General features: G+C 34.7%; 1 long non-coding RNA gene across 1 annotated transcript in view; it reads left to right on the forward strand.

The window, feature by feature from the left end:
• Positions 1–6,969: 6,969 nt before the first annotated feature.
• Positions 6,970–16,489, forward strand: part of LOC145683238 (uncharacterized) — a 43,072-nt gene continuing 33,552 nt past the window's right edge. The window contains exon 1 of the long non-coding RNA XR_014130976.1: positions 6,970–7,188. This is a non-coding gene — a long non-coding RNA (uncharacterized LOC145683238). The remainder of the gene's footprint in view (positions 7,189–16,489) is intronic.

Raw genomic sequence — 16,489 nt, forward strand, 5'->3', positions numbered from 1 at the left:
TGTTTTCTTCACTTATAATCATGAAAGAAAACATCGCACCATTCGTTTTCCCGAGTACGAGAGACCGTGCTGCTGACGATCATTAACACTTTTGACATCGTGCCAAAGGATTCCGTGTTCACTGCTGTCAAGGCTTATCGTTTTCTTACTTTGGACGAATCATAAAGTCAGAGAATATCTCAAAATTCGGTTGATGACATGTCTGGGAATTTCACCCTGCAGGGAATAATCCGTACACCCATTGAACATTAATGAAATATGCATTTTTCGATTGCGTATGCGTGACTTCCTTTACGCTGATAAGGACCACCATCCACAGTCTCTCAAATTCGAAATAGGGCCTCTTGAAATTTGGCTTTTTCTCGATTTTGGAGAGCCCTAGCTCTGAAACTATGCACTTTTTGCCATAAGTCCATATGAACTTTTTCTCTTATTTTGATGTGAGGAATCACCTCTTAAAGTTCATCGGTATAGTTCATTAACACCTTGTGTAGGGTGGCCCAAAAGTAGGTATACAGACCCGTACTGATTAGCTCACTACATTTTATATAATTTCTTATTGTTATCCATAGTTTCTTTATTATTTGCTCTTGTCTACAAAGAGCTGCTTCGTAGCTATATGGTTATCATACCCAGATTCGCTTCCCGGTCTTAGTTCATGTGGTTCGAATCTTACGTTAAATTGTAGGCCTGCGGCTCATATTGTCAGGGTCACGTTAAACTTCAAAATAACCAACTAATCGATTTTGATAATTGAATATCCTGTGTAAACGAAATTTGAAGCCTATAAGTGAGCACCACAAGTTAAGAAACCTTGTATTATACTTTATACCAGTGGCGTACACAGAATTTTACCAAAAGTATTTATGGAACGCTAAAGAAAAACCCGATGATATTTAAATAGTGATAGTAATAATAGCTCTTAAACGAGTACTTTTAGGAATATATCATATAGTGTATCCGCACATAGCTATTGTTATGTAACAATTAATAAAGTTTGATTTCGATGTTTTGTTACACGCTAACAAGTGAAGAAAACGTAACATATACCGCAGCAAAATACATTGTAGCACGTGCTATTCCGAAATCGAGAAAAAGTGAACCTAGTGTTCCTTAACACTTTCAACTTCCCATTGAAGCATTTCGTGTCCTCTGTTGTCAAGGCCTACCTTTTGCCTACTTTAACCCTACCTTTAACTCAGATTATAGCTGAGAGTTCTATTGAGAGCATATCCCAGCATTATTCATTGTAGAGTATCCCTTACATACGCATTAAACAATGATGAAATACGCATTGTTTGATTGTGCGTGTCTGACTTTCTTTACGTTGATACACATTGCCACTCCACATTTTCTCGAAATCCAAATAGCACGTCTTGAAATTCAGCTTTTGACGATTTTGGTCAGCCCTACTTCTGAAACTACACTTTTTTCCACAGGTATCTTTTTTGTTTTATTTTGATATGAGAAATAACCTTTCACAGTTTGTCAGAATAGTTCATTCTGTGTGTATATATAATCGCTTCTCGATATGTTTTGCCGTTTTGGCTCTTTAGTGATCAATGTTTAACACAGAAATGGTAGATTTTTACCAGTTCTGGTTTGAAAAGACTCTTATGAGATGAGATGGAAGAAAATATTTTGTGTACTGAGTCTATATCGAAATATATATATACCCCCTGTGTATATATATATATATATATATATATATATATATATATATATATATATATATATATAGATAGATAGATAGATAGATAGATAGATAGATAGATATACATAGATAGATATAGATATAGATATAGATATAGATATAGATATAGATATAGATATAGATATAGATATAGATATAGATATAGATATAGATATAGATATAGATATAGATATATAGATATAGATATATTTGCTATCTCTTGCTGTTTTTGCCTGGTAAATGCCAACAGACGAACAACCCGACATAGATGTGCTATAAAAGTATTCCGAACTTATGCTTACAGTGCTCTGTTGGAGGTTGAATAATCAAGACAAATAGCTTTAAGATGTAAGAAGGAAGTTAATATTGAATTTCAAACATTGGTCGGATTGATAACTTGGCATCTATATTCTTTATCAGCAGCTGGGCTATATAGAACAAGACCTTCAGTTTAAAGTGGGATCTAAACTACTAGAGAGTGTTTGGTATTCTCCCTCAGAAATCGAATCCGAGAACTCTTGCGTCGAAAGTGCACGCACTAACCAATAGAGCAGCAAGGAAAGTGAATCTACAGTAACATGCTTTTGAGAACTCTAAAGCTGTATAATGCGGACCTTTAGCTTAACATAGGATTCCAACCAAATGAGCTCTTACAGGCAGGGTTATATTTAACATTTTTTTTATCGTCCCCGGCGCCATTTTTACCCGCATCTCTCTACTCTTTAAAGTCCTATATAAAATTTCTACTACTTCCGAATCAATAGTAATTTCATAGAGCAAAAACGGTAACAGATAACAACAAGTGTTTTTTTTTTTTTTTTTTTTTTTTTTTAATATACATTTCGCGTGCCAGCAATATGATATACCTACACCGTTAATCCTGTATTTAAACTGGAAGTAGTATAAATTTACCACTTCCAATTTCAACATTGTTCACTATAGAGCAAAAATGGTAAAATATATCAAAAAAGTTTTTTCCTAATGGATTTAATGGGCCAAAAATAGGTCTCATCTGTCCTCTCATGTCTATGGAAACCATCCCAACTTCTATGAATATTGATTTTCAAACCGTCCAAACGGTAATAGATAGCTGAAAGCGATTTGCCTCAAGAACAAGTTCCGTATCTCCGTATTTTATTCCTGTATTAAAACCGGAAGTGACACATGTGCTACTTTTTGTCAGTGGCGTATCTAGCCCGGGGCCGCCGGGTAGCCTAGGGTCCCAGTTTCTTGAGTGGCAAAACTAATTTAAACTATTATTTACGTATTTTTGAAAGTTTCTAGTAAACTCATGATATACCTCTCATAGTCTATGTTCTGATTTCTCCCAGGAGAAGCTGCATATTTGCTCAAGCAAGGCTAACAATATATGAAAATTTTTGTAAGGCGAAACGGGAATTTCCGTTTTCCCTTACGATAAGAAATCATTAAGTACCGATTTTTGATTAACGTTTCCTGGGATAAGAATCATAAGGCAAAACGAGAAAAGGTGAACAGTGAAGACACGCGTATAACATAAATACTTTTGTTATTTGTGTAACATTTTTACATTCCACTTTTAAAATCACTAATTTCTATATCCTAGTTATCAAGTTCTTATTATTAGGTCAGGACACAAATATTCACCTCAACAAAAATATTAAGAATATGCCTTTTAAAATATCATTTTACGAGAAACCACCATGTTGAGCGCACAAGTATACTAACGTAGTGTATATACATCCTCGCACACTACGCACTATGCACTCGCAGACTTGTGAACTTGGATCTTTTGACGCACACTAGGTGACGTCACTTCCGGAAATAAGCGTACTTGGAATGCGCACACGTATCTTTTGGACACTTTCTTAGTCCTATAGTTTTAAATCAAGTTCTTTGCACCATGCGAAATTTTAATGCCGAAATATGAAATTGCAATGTAATCTCTAGTACCTGTATACAGTATGTCATTGCCCGCAAGGAAACCAAACTTTTAGGAATAATAAACTCCTTGTATGTGGAATAGTTGATGTCGGATTAGAAAACTTTCAACTTCTGACATTAACACTTTTTTGTTCACATTAAAGTTTTCTGAGAGCGGAAGGTTCCTTTTTGTCTTTGATTACTGTCTACGATTATTAATCTTTCCTTACCTTAATGACCACCAAATGTTTCTTTCAACATGTGAATATACACTCAGAGCGTCTGTCTTGGATCCTTTTCTCACAGAACAAAATTTTAAAATTAAATCAGGGTGGCCATAGTTCTGAGGGTAATGACCAACTAAGTCTGAAATTAAGCTTAATTATAAACTAATTAGTTTATCACCCTTGACCTCTAAAAGAAACTAATTTTTAATTACGTGTACAAACTGCTATAAACAGACCATACAATATATATCATGTAAGTTAATATTTCAGTTGTGGATACACTTTAAATACACTTATAGATATGCAGAAGATCGAGAAAATAATATTTGCAGGATGACAACTTTCGCGATAATGTTTAACTTCTTACCATAGAGAGTTTTAGAGTTCTTGTTATATTTTGGAGATGATTTAATAATAACTAGCAGAAAAGCCGTTCTTCGCACGGGAAGGATACATTTCAATTTGGACTTAAAGGACAATGTAGCCTGAGTTTGGATTTAAAGTGCATCTTAAGTGTTACTGTTTGTCTCAGCGATCCCGAAAACTATGTAATCGACACTAATATCGGTCATTTTCAATCATATTTATATATTTCCCCTCTCCTAAGTTTTACTGTCAGAGCAAAATGATTTCTAAAAACATCCCAGGCCCAAACTTCATCTTATGTTGAAAATTTGATGCAGATCGGTCGGATGGTTCAAGGGGTACGAAGTCACAAACATAGTGATTTTCAATTTTATATATTAGATAATTAATAAGGTTTTCTTGCTGCGCTCAACTATTTTAATAAGCTCTGTATTAAAAATAGCGGTGAGTTCGAAGAGAAAGAATTTTCCGTTTATAACCTATTGCGCCTATTATGCCTACCATAGCCTATAATATTTATTGGCATGACTTGTCACTAAAATGTCTGAAACTCTTATTCTGCCCGTATAATTAGTTTTCTATTTTTCCTAGATACGCTTAGATACATATTTGAAAGTGTTAGCCAAGCGAGCAGAATAAGATATTTAATCCCCAACGTGTATGAGCAAAAGCAAGCCATTCAAGTCAATTGTAGTTAAAATTCCATGAAGAAGTATGTAAGATCAGGGTCGGCGCTACCATATGTGCAGCACGTGCATTTGCACAGGGCGCCAAGATTTGAGGGGCGGCAAAATCTGCCATAAGTATTATTTTAAATAAATATTTCTTGTTGGAAACAGACTTCATGATGATGGGCGCTCTGACCTTCTATTTGAATACTACATTCATAATTCATGTTTAGGTCGCATTAGATTAATTAAAGTCATATAAACAGTGCGAAAGCAAATAGTCAAACAAATCTCAGTATAAATTACTTGATTGTTGTCAAATACAAAAATTCAATTCTGGAACAGTAGTGAACACCTGTTCCATTTAATTATTTATCGCAGTTTGGACGCGAAAACTAGTCTTGTCTTTGTCACAAACAAGTTCCTTATCATTTAAGGTGGAAACAAGTTTTTATTTTATTTTTTTTTTTAACAGATAGACAAAGAAAATCAATAAATAAAGATAAAAGAGCTAGTTGTACTGGAATTGCAAACTGATATATTGAGATTGAATCTCGATATTGAATTCTACAAAAAGTATTACCATCTTTTCTTTGGAGATGTGTTTATGTTTCACTATTATAATAATAATAACAGACACAACAAGATTGTATTTGTAGTGTTTAGGCCTCTCTAAGTGCAAGTGCTCTTCCCTCCTCTTCGTTGTTCATGATGGTATAGCATACTTAAAATTGTGTTTTTTAAGATTTGTTCTTTCTGGCGGCGGCAATGGTGCCACTACATGGGGCGCCAAATTGCCTAGGATCGGCCCCGTATAACTTATTGGAGTGTATATACTGTACGCAGCGTTTGTCTTTTGAAGAATTTCTTGGCAGTAATACAGTAGTTATCTTATGCAAGTATACTACCTGTATAACTCATTTCCCTAAATATAAGTCTTTCTTTCTGAAGTGATAATCTTTGCCCGTAAAATCTCTGTTTTCAAGTTTGTGTATTTTTAATCAGTGTAATGACATTTAGGACCACGTCTTTAGCGACCAAGAAGAGAATCCTTGTTCAAGTGCGTCAGATGTAGCCATTGACGGTTATCTTTAAAAAATGTCTAAGATAGACGTATTATTTGGATCATCTGGAACTGTTAGTTTCAGATTGATTTCATTCGATTCATTATGAACCCATGAATTCATTTTGACTAATTATTGTTTCATGATTTTTAAATTGTAATATTTCGCTACTCACTCTATGAGACTGTGTGGTACACAGGAGTGGATTGATCTATCTTAAGACCCCGGAGCTAGAAAGAAATATGTGAGCGCTGCTGACTTTGCCTAATACTTTTTCATGTATGTTTCATATTTTTGGTCATATTTTATTTTATGATCATAATTGTATCTTTATGATTCTTTTTTTTTTTTTTTTAGATAACCAGTTGAGATTTTGATCCGAATAGAGGCCAGTGTCCACCTGGAGGTCGGTAGCTAGGCTACAGCCTCCCTAAGCCGAACTTTAATCCGATCCTGGTGGTACACCATTTTGTCGCGACACACCGGTTGGGAACCACTGCCCTAAAGCATTCTTTTATCTTGAGATAAAAGTAGACGGTGATTAATTTTCTTTAATTACCGTTCTACTATGTTTCTCATGTACAATAACGCATGTTCGCTTAAAACTACAAATTACGGTCAAGTTTTATACGACCAATGTTTTCGATGAACTCTGAACTTACAAATAGTTTAATTCTAGCGTTTGTTGTGAATTGAATTTCCACTGATCTTGTCAACAACATCTAACTGTATTGTATTGTCATTGTTCAACGCAAGAAAACAATGTATACAAAGGGGGGGGGGCGGGAAGTTGTAAAGAATATGAGAATATCACCGGAAGATGCATCAGAGACAACTGTCATCTTTGTGATACAAGCTGAATAAAAAAAGAAAAAAAGATTGGAAGAAAAAAAGAGAAAAAATGCAATGAATTTCTCACCAACCTTGCGTTCATGGAAAATTGAGGTCTTTCCCTCCCTCTGTGTTTAATGTCACGCCAGGTAAGCGCATCGGCGCACTTGTCTCCTTCGGGTAGTAGTGGGGGATGTTAAGGGGTTATGGGGGAAAAAGTCAATGTTTTATCAGAGTAGTCCAGGTGTTGTGTTGGTACAGTTTAGACGCACTTTGTTCACAAGGGCTGGAGACATAAAGGTATTTCTAGTGGAGACGAAAAGCTCAACTTAATTCGTCTGAAACCATGAAGAAGTTTGTATTAATTGGACTGGCTGTTATTTTGCTTGTAGCTGCAATGACAGAAGCTATGCCACAGCATGTACGACGGGGTGGGGGTAAGTAAACCAGATCTTTTTGTTTGTGTCTTTGTTAGGAGCATGGCTTGACGCTAAATTTTGACTTTTAAAATATCAATGACAGTGCACTACAACTGCACTAGGCAACATTAATAATATACAGTCGTGAAATGTCTGGTCCCTGGTTCGATCCCAGCTCTCACCAAGATAATTTTGTGGTAGACAAACACTCCGAGCTTTTGCCGTTCCCTCCAAGTTCCTTCATTTCAAAATTTTGTTAATCATCTACATCATCGTATTCTTAGCTATGGCGTATGATCGTGCAACGTTAAAATCAAGACAAAATATCAAAAATGTCGCAAAAAAGTTTTATAAATTTATCTAAATATTCATCGTCTCTAAATATAATATTTAAAAGAATAAATACCAAGAATGCATTAGAAATTGTAAGCTTTTTACTTTTCCTAAAAAAAAGAAGCCTAACCCCTCCTTTCTATGACGCGGATATTCTGTATTCGAGTTTAGAGTTCTTTTCAGCAGCTAGGCTATATGAGATATGAATCTACAGCTTAACGTGGAATCCGAATCACATGAGCCACCGGGAATCGACCCCGAAACTCTCGTTCCAAGGGCATGTACGCTTTTCATATAGGTCTGAAGACAAGGGAGCTCACGGGGCCCCTCGAGCCTCATGTGACTGTCTCATCTGCTCCATCTATGGTACCCCACGGCACAGGCCGATTGTCCCACCTGTTTTCAATTTATTCCTTCCTAAGTCAGTGATGCGCAACCCTGAATTGTCGTTAACATATATTATCATAAAAGAATGATCTAGTATTGAAATTTCTCAATGGTTCTGATTTTCTATACGTACCATGGTATAACCATAGCTTTGATTAAAAGTATTGTTCCTTAAATCTCCTCATGCCTACATGTTTAGTGTGTTCTTTAGGGACGTAAGAAAGATTCTCAATGGTTCAGATCCCACGTTGAACCTATAGGTTTATGTCTCGTATAGCCTCGGAGCTGAAGGGGCTCCAATCCAATCTTCAGAAATGTTGTTTCTGTTTGAATTATGTGTTTTTATACAAACGTTTATTCCAATTGGTTTAAATGTTTCATTTATCGCCTTCCACTAAAATTTCAATAATAGGTCATAGGCACTTTTACTATTTGCAAAATAAGTGCGATTATATAAAATTATGAAAGTTTTTAATACAGAACGAATAAAAGTTATGGACCACTGCACTAAGCTTTCTCGCTCCCACTTCATAAACTAGGGTTAAGATTAGGAATTAGATTTCTGGGTTTTCGACGTCTATGACCATGTTAGCGCGTCACACATATAAGGGATGACGTCCCTCGGCGATCACATTTCCCGGAGAATTGGAGAGGAGTGGGGAAAGAAGGAAACGAATTGGGGGTATTATGTTAGGTACCCACCCGGCATTTGCCTTGTGTGAATGAGGAAAACTCGGGAAAACCCTCAGAATGGCTAGCTGGAAAAGCTGTTACAACTTTTCGACCGGGCGTCCGCACCGGGAATTGAACCCGGGACCACTTGCACCAAAGATATTTCTGAAATTAAATCAACTGATGATTGAATTATTGCTATTTGTTTATCAAATATGAACAAAGTTATACAGTATGTTTCGAAATTCGAAGACCAAACTCTGGGACGTGATTCCTTGGGAAACAGTTCTAATAAACTTGAGTAGAAAAACGCATTCTTTGAGTGTTAGTTTAGTTTAAAATCATTTACCTTCGAAACTACAGGACCTATCATAGGAAATAGAATGCACTCTCTGTAAATATGCAAATTTTGAAACCCTCTGGCACCGGCGGAACGAATACTCAATTAGTACTTAAGAAAAATGTATCCCTGTAAGCGAACTTCCTTTATACAATTATTTTCACCGACAGCAAAGGATTGCGTGAAATATGGATATTAAGGGTCTTCACTACAGCGAAATTAAACTACCGCTAATTATTTTCTGTAATATCTTCAAAACAAATAAAAATATTCGAAAAGCAGAAACGTAGTGAACTAAATAAAACGATTTTGCATATGATATCGTTATCACAACTCATTTATCTGCTTTCAATTTGCAACTGTAGATAGATTTAACATTTTTTGCGGGTTCTGTAAATAGCGGAATACCAAAAGCAGATAAGTGAATTATCGTAAAGGAATCCTATCACATGCAAAATTGTATTATCTAGTTCACCACGTTTCTATTTTTAGAATATTTTTATTTGTTTTGAAGATATTACAGAAAAACTCTAAAATTAGCGGTAGTTTAATTTCGCTGTAGTGAAGACCCTTAAGATAGAGTGCACACTAATTCGTGAGTAATTCCTTGAATTGTTTACGATGGGTTTCATAGTTTTCAAGTCAAAAACATTTTAAACCGATGTTTCGCATTTTTGACAGTTCATACCTCTGAAAGGAGAGTTATTCGATCCATACTTGTTAGACCTTATTCTTTGGTATGTTGTAAGAAATCATCTCCCGGAATCATCGAATTTCTAAACATGCTGTATAATAAGTTATTTCGAGAAACAATTTGAAGAGAATCAATCCCACTCAAGAGTAAATAACCGTTTGTGAACTTTTTCGTTAGAAATCACTTATGCCATATCTTGGGGATATTAATGAAATATTTATTTGTGTTATCATTGTCATTATCCTCATAGGAGTTTTTCCATTATTGGCAGGTCACTGGCAACATCTGGGAAGCTCCCATACCTCAAGGTCTTCCGCTAACCTCTTCGTCTTTATGTACGAGTTTTCTCTTTTGATATCGTCCATTAATTGTAGTCTCCTTCTCCCCCTCCTTCCCTTTCCTGCCACAATACCCTCTATATCGTTCCTCATGATACAGTTTCTTCTTAGCCAATGTCCCAACCAGTTTCTCTTTCCTCTTCTCAATAAAAAAAATATTCTTTTCTCCCTCACATTTCTAACACCCTCTCATTCGTTTTCCGCTCGACCTAGCTAATTCTTTCCATTCTTCTCCATATCTACATTTCGAAAGCTTCCAGTCGTTTTTAATCATTTTTGCGCAATGCCCATGTTTCTGACCCATGCAGTACAATACTCCACACGAAGCATTTTATGAGTCTTTTTCGCAACTCTTTATTCAAGGTTCCATTCTTTATTCAAGAACAGTATTTTCTTCCTTTTAAAAGCTTCTTTCACCATTCCTATCCTTGCTTTTATTTCACCTTCAAACTTCGTATCATCACTAATAATATTACGCAGTATTTGTGATATAATATGAACAAAATAGCCAGTTCTATTTCAAACAATTAATAATAATAATAATAATAATAATAATAATAATAATAATAATAATAATAATAATAATAATAATAATAATAATAATAATAATAATAATGCAACTCAAACGATAAATTACTCCTTATGATTTTTTTTAAAATTGAGAAGTCACTTAATCTATAATTGCGTGAATCATTCTTTTTTATAGACAATCATAAACAAAAAGTCACAAGAGCAAAGCACCATTTGTGACTTTTGTTTTCATGGAAAGTGCACTGAGAAAATAATTGTACGTGTTGTACGTAAAATCGTATGTTACATTTGTAAATACTGTAGTTTTTGGACTTAACGTATATCAAATGTATAACTGAAAACTCATGTCTTATATTACTTTGTGGATAAGTGTACGTACTTTCCGTATGAAATAATATAGGCGATCAGAATCTCACATGCAAATGGGTGTATATAGCATATATCTGACGAACGTAACATAAGGATATGCATGTGATATACGGAAAACTGTTAATGCAACGGCATGATGTAAGATCTAAGGGCAGTGCCTATGCAGCATACGGATAACGCAGATTTCTGTAGTAAGCAAGAGGATTCCGTATATTTGCACAATATACGGCTGTCCGGAGAACGGATTTTTCTCAGTGTGACTTATATCAAATAATAAGGTTCTGAATGAAATATTAGTGCGTGAAATATAATATAAACGAACCCTGTTTTCGAGTTTAAGATGAAAATCGCAGAAGGAAGGGGATATTTATCTTACATCACAAAATGAATTCAGCTAGCACTGCTGCGTGTTTTTAATTTCATAACACTACGGAATGTGATAAAGCCTGAAAGATTGTTTGACCACAATCCAATAATTTTTAAGGAAGTTATCATGAAACTTTATTTTAAAAAATCGAAGGTGGGGGAAATAAACTTTTATACTTTTTCAATGATTCGGAAGCCTAATATATATATATATATATATATATATATATATATATATATATATATATATATTCGCCATTTTGCATCAAAATGAAGCATTGTTTAAATGTTATTGTAGAACGTGTGGGTGGGGAAGTGAATTCATAATTTTATTACTAGAAGATTTAAACACTAAGCTGTGGGAATTTCCTAAATCTGTAAAAGAACTGTACATTACGTTTTGTGGAAATCGAATAATTTTTACGTAGTTTATCTTGCAAAATAGTGTTTATGCATATGTTCATAAAACTTAAAACATAGGATTGATTTTAACTCCCATTAGCAGCTTTAATCTTTATGAATTCTAACTGTGAATCCCGATAGAGTCGAATGGTAGAAGAGCTCTAACACTGGATTCAGCTAAACTGAAGCAATATACTTTAAGTCAGTGTTGCCACAGTCCTAGTTCTGGAGTGGGCTGAAAAATAGTACCCAATTGAAACAAAAAGGGCTGAATTCATTATTTTATACGAGTGTAATACATGTCCCTATAACACGAAAATCTGAAAGACGTAAAATTCTAGAATACTACTCCCTTCTACCAAGCGTCCAAATCAAGAAAGTGTTCTTTGTAAAAATTGTTTTAAAAACATCCAAATAGGAGGACCCCGAACAACCATGGAAGTAGATGAAACTATTCTCGCACGTACGAAGTATAACAGAAGCCGGAAATTAAAAGAGAAAACAGTTATCATCTTCGGTCGGTATTGTATGGAAACCAAATGCGTCTCTATTTCAAAGTGACCAAGAAACCAAAACGGTATTCTCGCTATATATGAAAAATATATAAAACGAAGAGCAAATCAATCATCTCCAAGTTCGTATGCTAACAGTACGTTATAATAAAATATTAAAATATAAATTATTGTAGCTTGTTCTAGCTTATTTCACGACCGAAGGAGGATAATAGGCTGTAAGAAGTAAACTGACATTTGTATAAAATGTAAAACCGGTCCAGGGTCCTAAAACCTTCCCTGAACGACATCACAACACATTATTAATAATTTTAAGTCACAATGCTATCTATTATTTCTAACTATTGCAGCACAAATACACATAATACTGACACTTTTGAAAATGTGACAAGTATTTGTTAAATGATGCTGAATTGGGTAGAATTGTACCAATTTTTTCACAAAAGGGCCTGAAAATGCCAGCGAGGTACCAACGGGCCGATGAATGACAAAAAGGGCTGAATTTGGTACAATTGTACCAAGTGTGGCAACATTGCTTTGAGTTGCAGTTAAATAATCACAATATATTCAGGGATGCAAATAACCACTTGCCCCGGGCGAGTGGTTCATCGGTGCGGACGAGTAATTAATATCATACCGAAGGTAAGTAAATGATTTCTATTGTGGGATATAGGCTAGTAGCTTTTTTCTTGGGCGAGTAAAATTTTCTTACTTATTTGCATAACTTCTTTAAGTACAGTGGTTCACCCGTGGCCTCAAATTTTGCAACTTTATATCTAGAAGACGGAAGTTGATGAAATGACATCTTTGTTCTGTTATAACAGACATTATACCCATTAAATACCCATAATATTATAGTTCGTTCTGAAACAAAAAATTGGTAATTTTAAAGTGCATGTTTTACTCATTTACAGCTGTTAGGCCACTTTTGTTTTTCCATTTTAGAAATTTTTTTGGAAATTGTCTCTGTTTTTGACTTTTTCTTCATGTTTCGTATGTTTCAGTAATTTTATATTATATGATAATTTATGATAATTTAGAAGCAAAAGAAAGATAACCTGATCTACAGACGTAGTCTTCACTCGTATGTTGTCAGAACAATGGTAATGTACTGCAACCACATCAAAGATTAAGTGTAAAAACTTGTAATTTTCATTTTCATTAAATATTTCCTAAATTAATATGTGTGTGTGTGTGTGTGTGTCATATTTTAAAAATCATTTCAGATGTCTGAATTTTTCGACGTTTTGTATCTTGGCGGAAATAACCAGCGTGTTTAAGTAGCCCTCCCTCCCCCGAATATGCACCTGAATTTCACTTTCCGCATTTTCATATACAATATTATTTTTTCTGATTTTTCATAAACAATAATTACAGGACTCACGGGAAGACTTTTGTTTTAACCTTTTCAGTAACGCCCGGGACATGGAAACACACCATGGTATAGCCCGAGATACGGGAAATAAGAGCATTTTACGCTAAATAATTTGCTGTGTTTCGTTTAGTCATTAATTTTTTTAAAAATTATAATTTACTAGCATCCATTGCCCGCTTTACTGAGTTAAAATAAAATTTTAAAAGCAGAAATGATTATCTCCTGTGTCTGGTACACGTGAAATATGCTGTCTTTGTTTTTAGTGGCATGGATTTAGACGGGATCGGAAGTATTACTGTTAATCTCAGCGATCCCGAAAACTATGGATTCGACACCAATGTCGGTAATTTTAGATCATTTTTAAATATGTCTTCCTCCCTCTCCCACGACGTCTGTCGTGGTTCAAGCGGTGGGAAGTCACAAACATAGTATTTCATTTTCATATATTACAGATTTGGTTATTTTCGTTTAAAGTCAAACTTTATGAACTTCAACTGAAGAAGTTCCCTTATTTTTAATGGTATCGAGGACACGATGGCCATCATATCATTTGATATGTTTGTTGTATTCTTTTCAAGCCATAGTTGCAAACTTCATGGTCATTTTCACATTTTTCAGGCCTTTCTTTTTTATATTTTTTAGGTGATAATTTCCATTTTTAGGTCATATATCTATAATTTTTGAGTCATAAACTTCCTTCCCTAGTTATATTATTTCCTGCCGTCATACGATGATGAAATCTTGCACATCATCATGAGCCGTGTGACAATGTGATATTTCATTGCTTTATACCAAAATAATTACCAAAATAACTAATCACATTGAAACTCTTCAAAGTGACATGTGACAATATTCTTTACACTTGACAAGGGTGATACATAGAACAGGAGGAGGGGAGTATTTTAAAGAGCGTCGCAAGCATTATGCAGGAAAAAAAAAGTTATTCTCTCCTCCTGGTTTCTGTTTTCTTCCCTACTTGACAAATGTTATATTGTTTTGATTCGTGAATCTTTTTTCTTCAACCTTTAGAAAAATGACGTAAACTGTTGCTTTTGCAAAGCTCTGCTTTCTTTTAAGCCCCAAACGGAGCTAGCTTCTCATTTTAGATAGTGTATATTTAGAACGAAGAAGGTGCACGTGCACCTTTGCAGCCCCCTAAATCCGGCCCTGTATATATATATCAAAGAAGAGATGTAAATTTTATATATATATATATATATATATATATATATATATATATATATATATATATATATATATATATATATCAATTCTTTGATTTTAATTATCGATATCAGCCTTTTCGTATGCAACCAGCCGTATTCTTGACTAAACATTTTTGTGTAGGAGATACGGGTTCGATCCCCGGCGGAGCTTATATGGTTCGGATCCTACACTAAGCTGTAGGTACACGTTTCATCTAGACTCGCTGCTGAAAGAGATACTGAACTAAACATCAAAGCAATTATATTGGTGAAGTCCCTTGAACTAAGTTAAAATGTTCCTACTTTTCACTGAGAAGTCCCTACGGAAAATTTTTATTTAAATATTACTACGGAACATATGATGAAGCAAAAGACATTATACGTAAGTTTGCTACATAAATTTATGTAATACGTATTTTTACTGATCAAAAATCCGTAGTGCATGCTGTCGTTTCTTTTGATTTTTCCTGAAAAAAAAAAAAAAAAAAAAAAAAAAACAAACATTGAAAGGCAAGCTTGTATTTCACACACATAACCTTTTTTTTTTTTTTTTTTTTTTTTTTTTTTTTTTAAGTATACATCGAGTAGCATCTCTTGAAGAACAAGCGAATCTTTATAATGCTTTGGTTACGGAGATGAATATTTATGCTAATCCGTTAGGTCTCGAGGTTCTACAGTCTTTCTTGTGCTTTCAGGGAGAAATTTATAATTAAAAGACAAGTGAATGGTAAGAAGCTCTGGTCTCAATTTTTTCATTTTGGTTTTAGTGTTACTTAACACAGTAAAAATTATTCACATTCAACTTAAATTATACGGTGGGGTTGCGGTGGCTCAGTGCTGGTAGAGCGTTCATCTCTGGTGTATGGAGTCCTTGGTTCGATCCCAGCTTGCGCCGAGTGAACTTGCTGGTGGACAAACACCGTGTGCATGGATTTTCTCTAGGTTCTCCCATTCCCTCCTACTTTCTTCATTTCACCATTGCATTCACTTCTCATCATCGCCGTCTCTTTTAGCATAAATGGCATAATCGTGGGACGTAAGATTTAAAGATTTAATTTTTCAAAAATTATACGGTGTATTTACCGCGAACTTAGAATCCCAATCGATCGATACTCAGGTAGGAATTACAATTTGTCAGGATAGTGTGAAGCATGTTAGCATTAACGAGATAATTACCAGTACCACGGTTAATTGAACTTAAGTTGCTACTTTTAAGGATCCCTGCATTTGGTATTAATTTCCGAAATCTGTACGAACGGTTAGCAAAAACGTCTTAATGTCCCTTTGTTTAGGGACAAATCTCTATAGTTAGCAATACTTAGCTCTTCACAGGCCTAGTTGTAACACTGATCAAGATTAAAAGAAAAAAATAACTAAATATTGCGTTTCAACGCCAAAGCCAGAACTGTTTTCATTGTTCCACCCTGAGTATATACACTCTATTTGTCATTGTTACTAGCAACTATCTAAAGATTCAATCTAGGATTTCCTGCCTTTGTATTTCATTTAAAGCGGAAACTAGTAATTTCTAACGGATAAACATGACCCGATGGGAGGACAAAATGTTTAGGTCATCAAACGCACTTCTTCGGTTCTTTCACAAAAAAGGGAATTCCAAACAGCTGTCAGGATGACTCAATGATCACAAAAGAACTAAAGGTTAATTCGATGAACAACAGGTTTAGATGACTACTATAAAACATTTTATCTAAAATCAGTGACGTCAAGCCACAAGGGGCTAAAGTTGATGAAATTGGTATATTTTTGGTTGGGAGATGTAATGTCAATGAATCTA

This window comes from Thermobia domestica, chromosome 4 (assembly GCF_964235325.1).
Source record: "Thermobia domestica chromosome 4, izTheDome1.hap1.1, whole genome shotgun sequence".
Taxonomy (NCBI): domain Eukaryota; kingdom Metazoa; phylum Arthropoda; class Insecta; order Zygentoma; family Lepismatidae; genus Thermobia; species Thermobia domestica.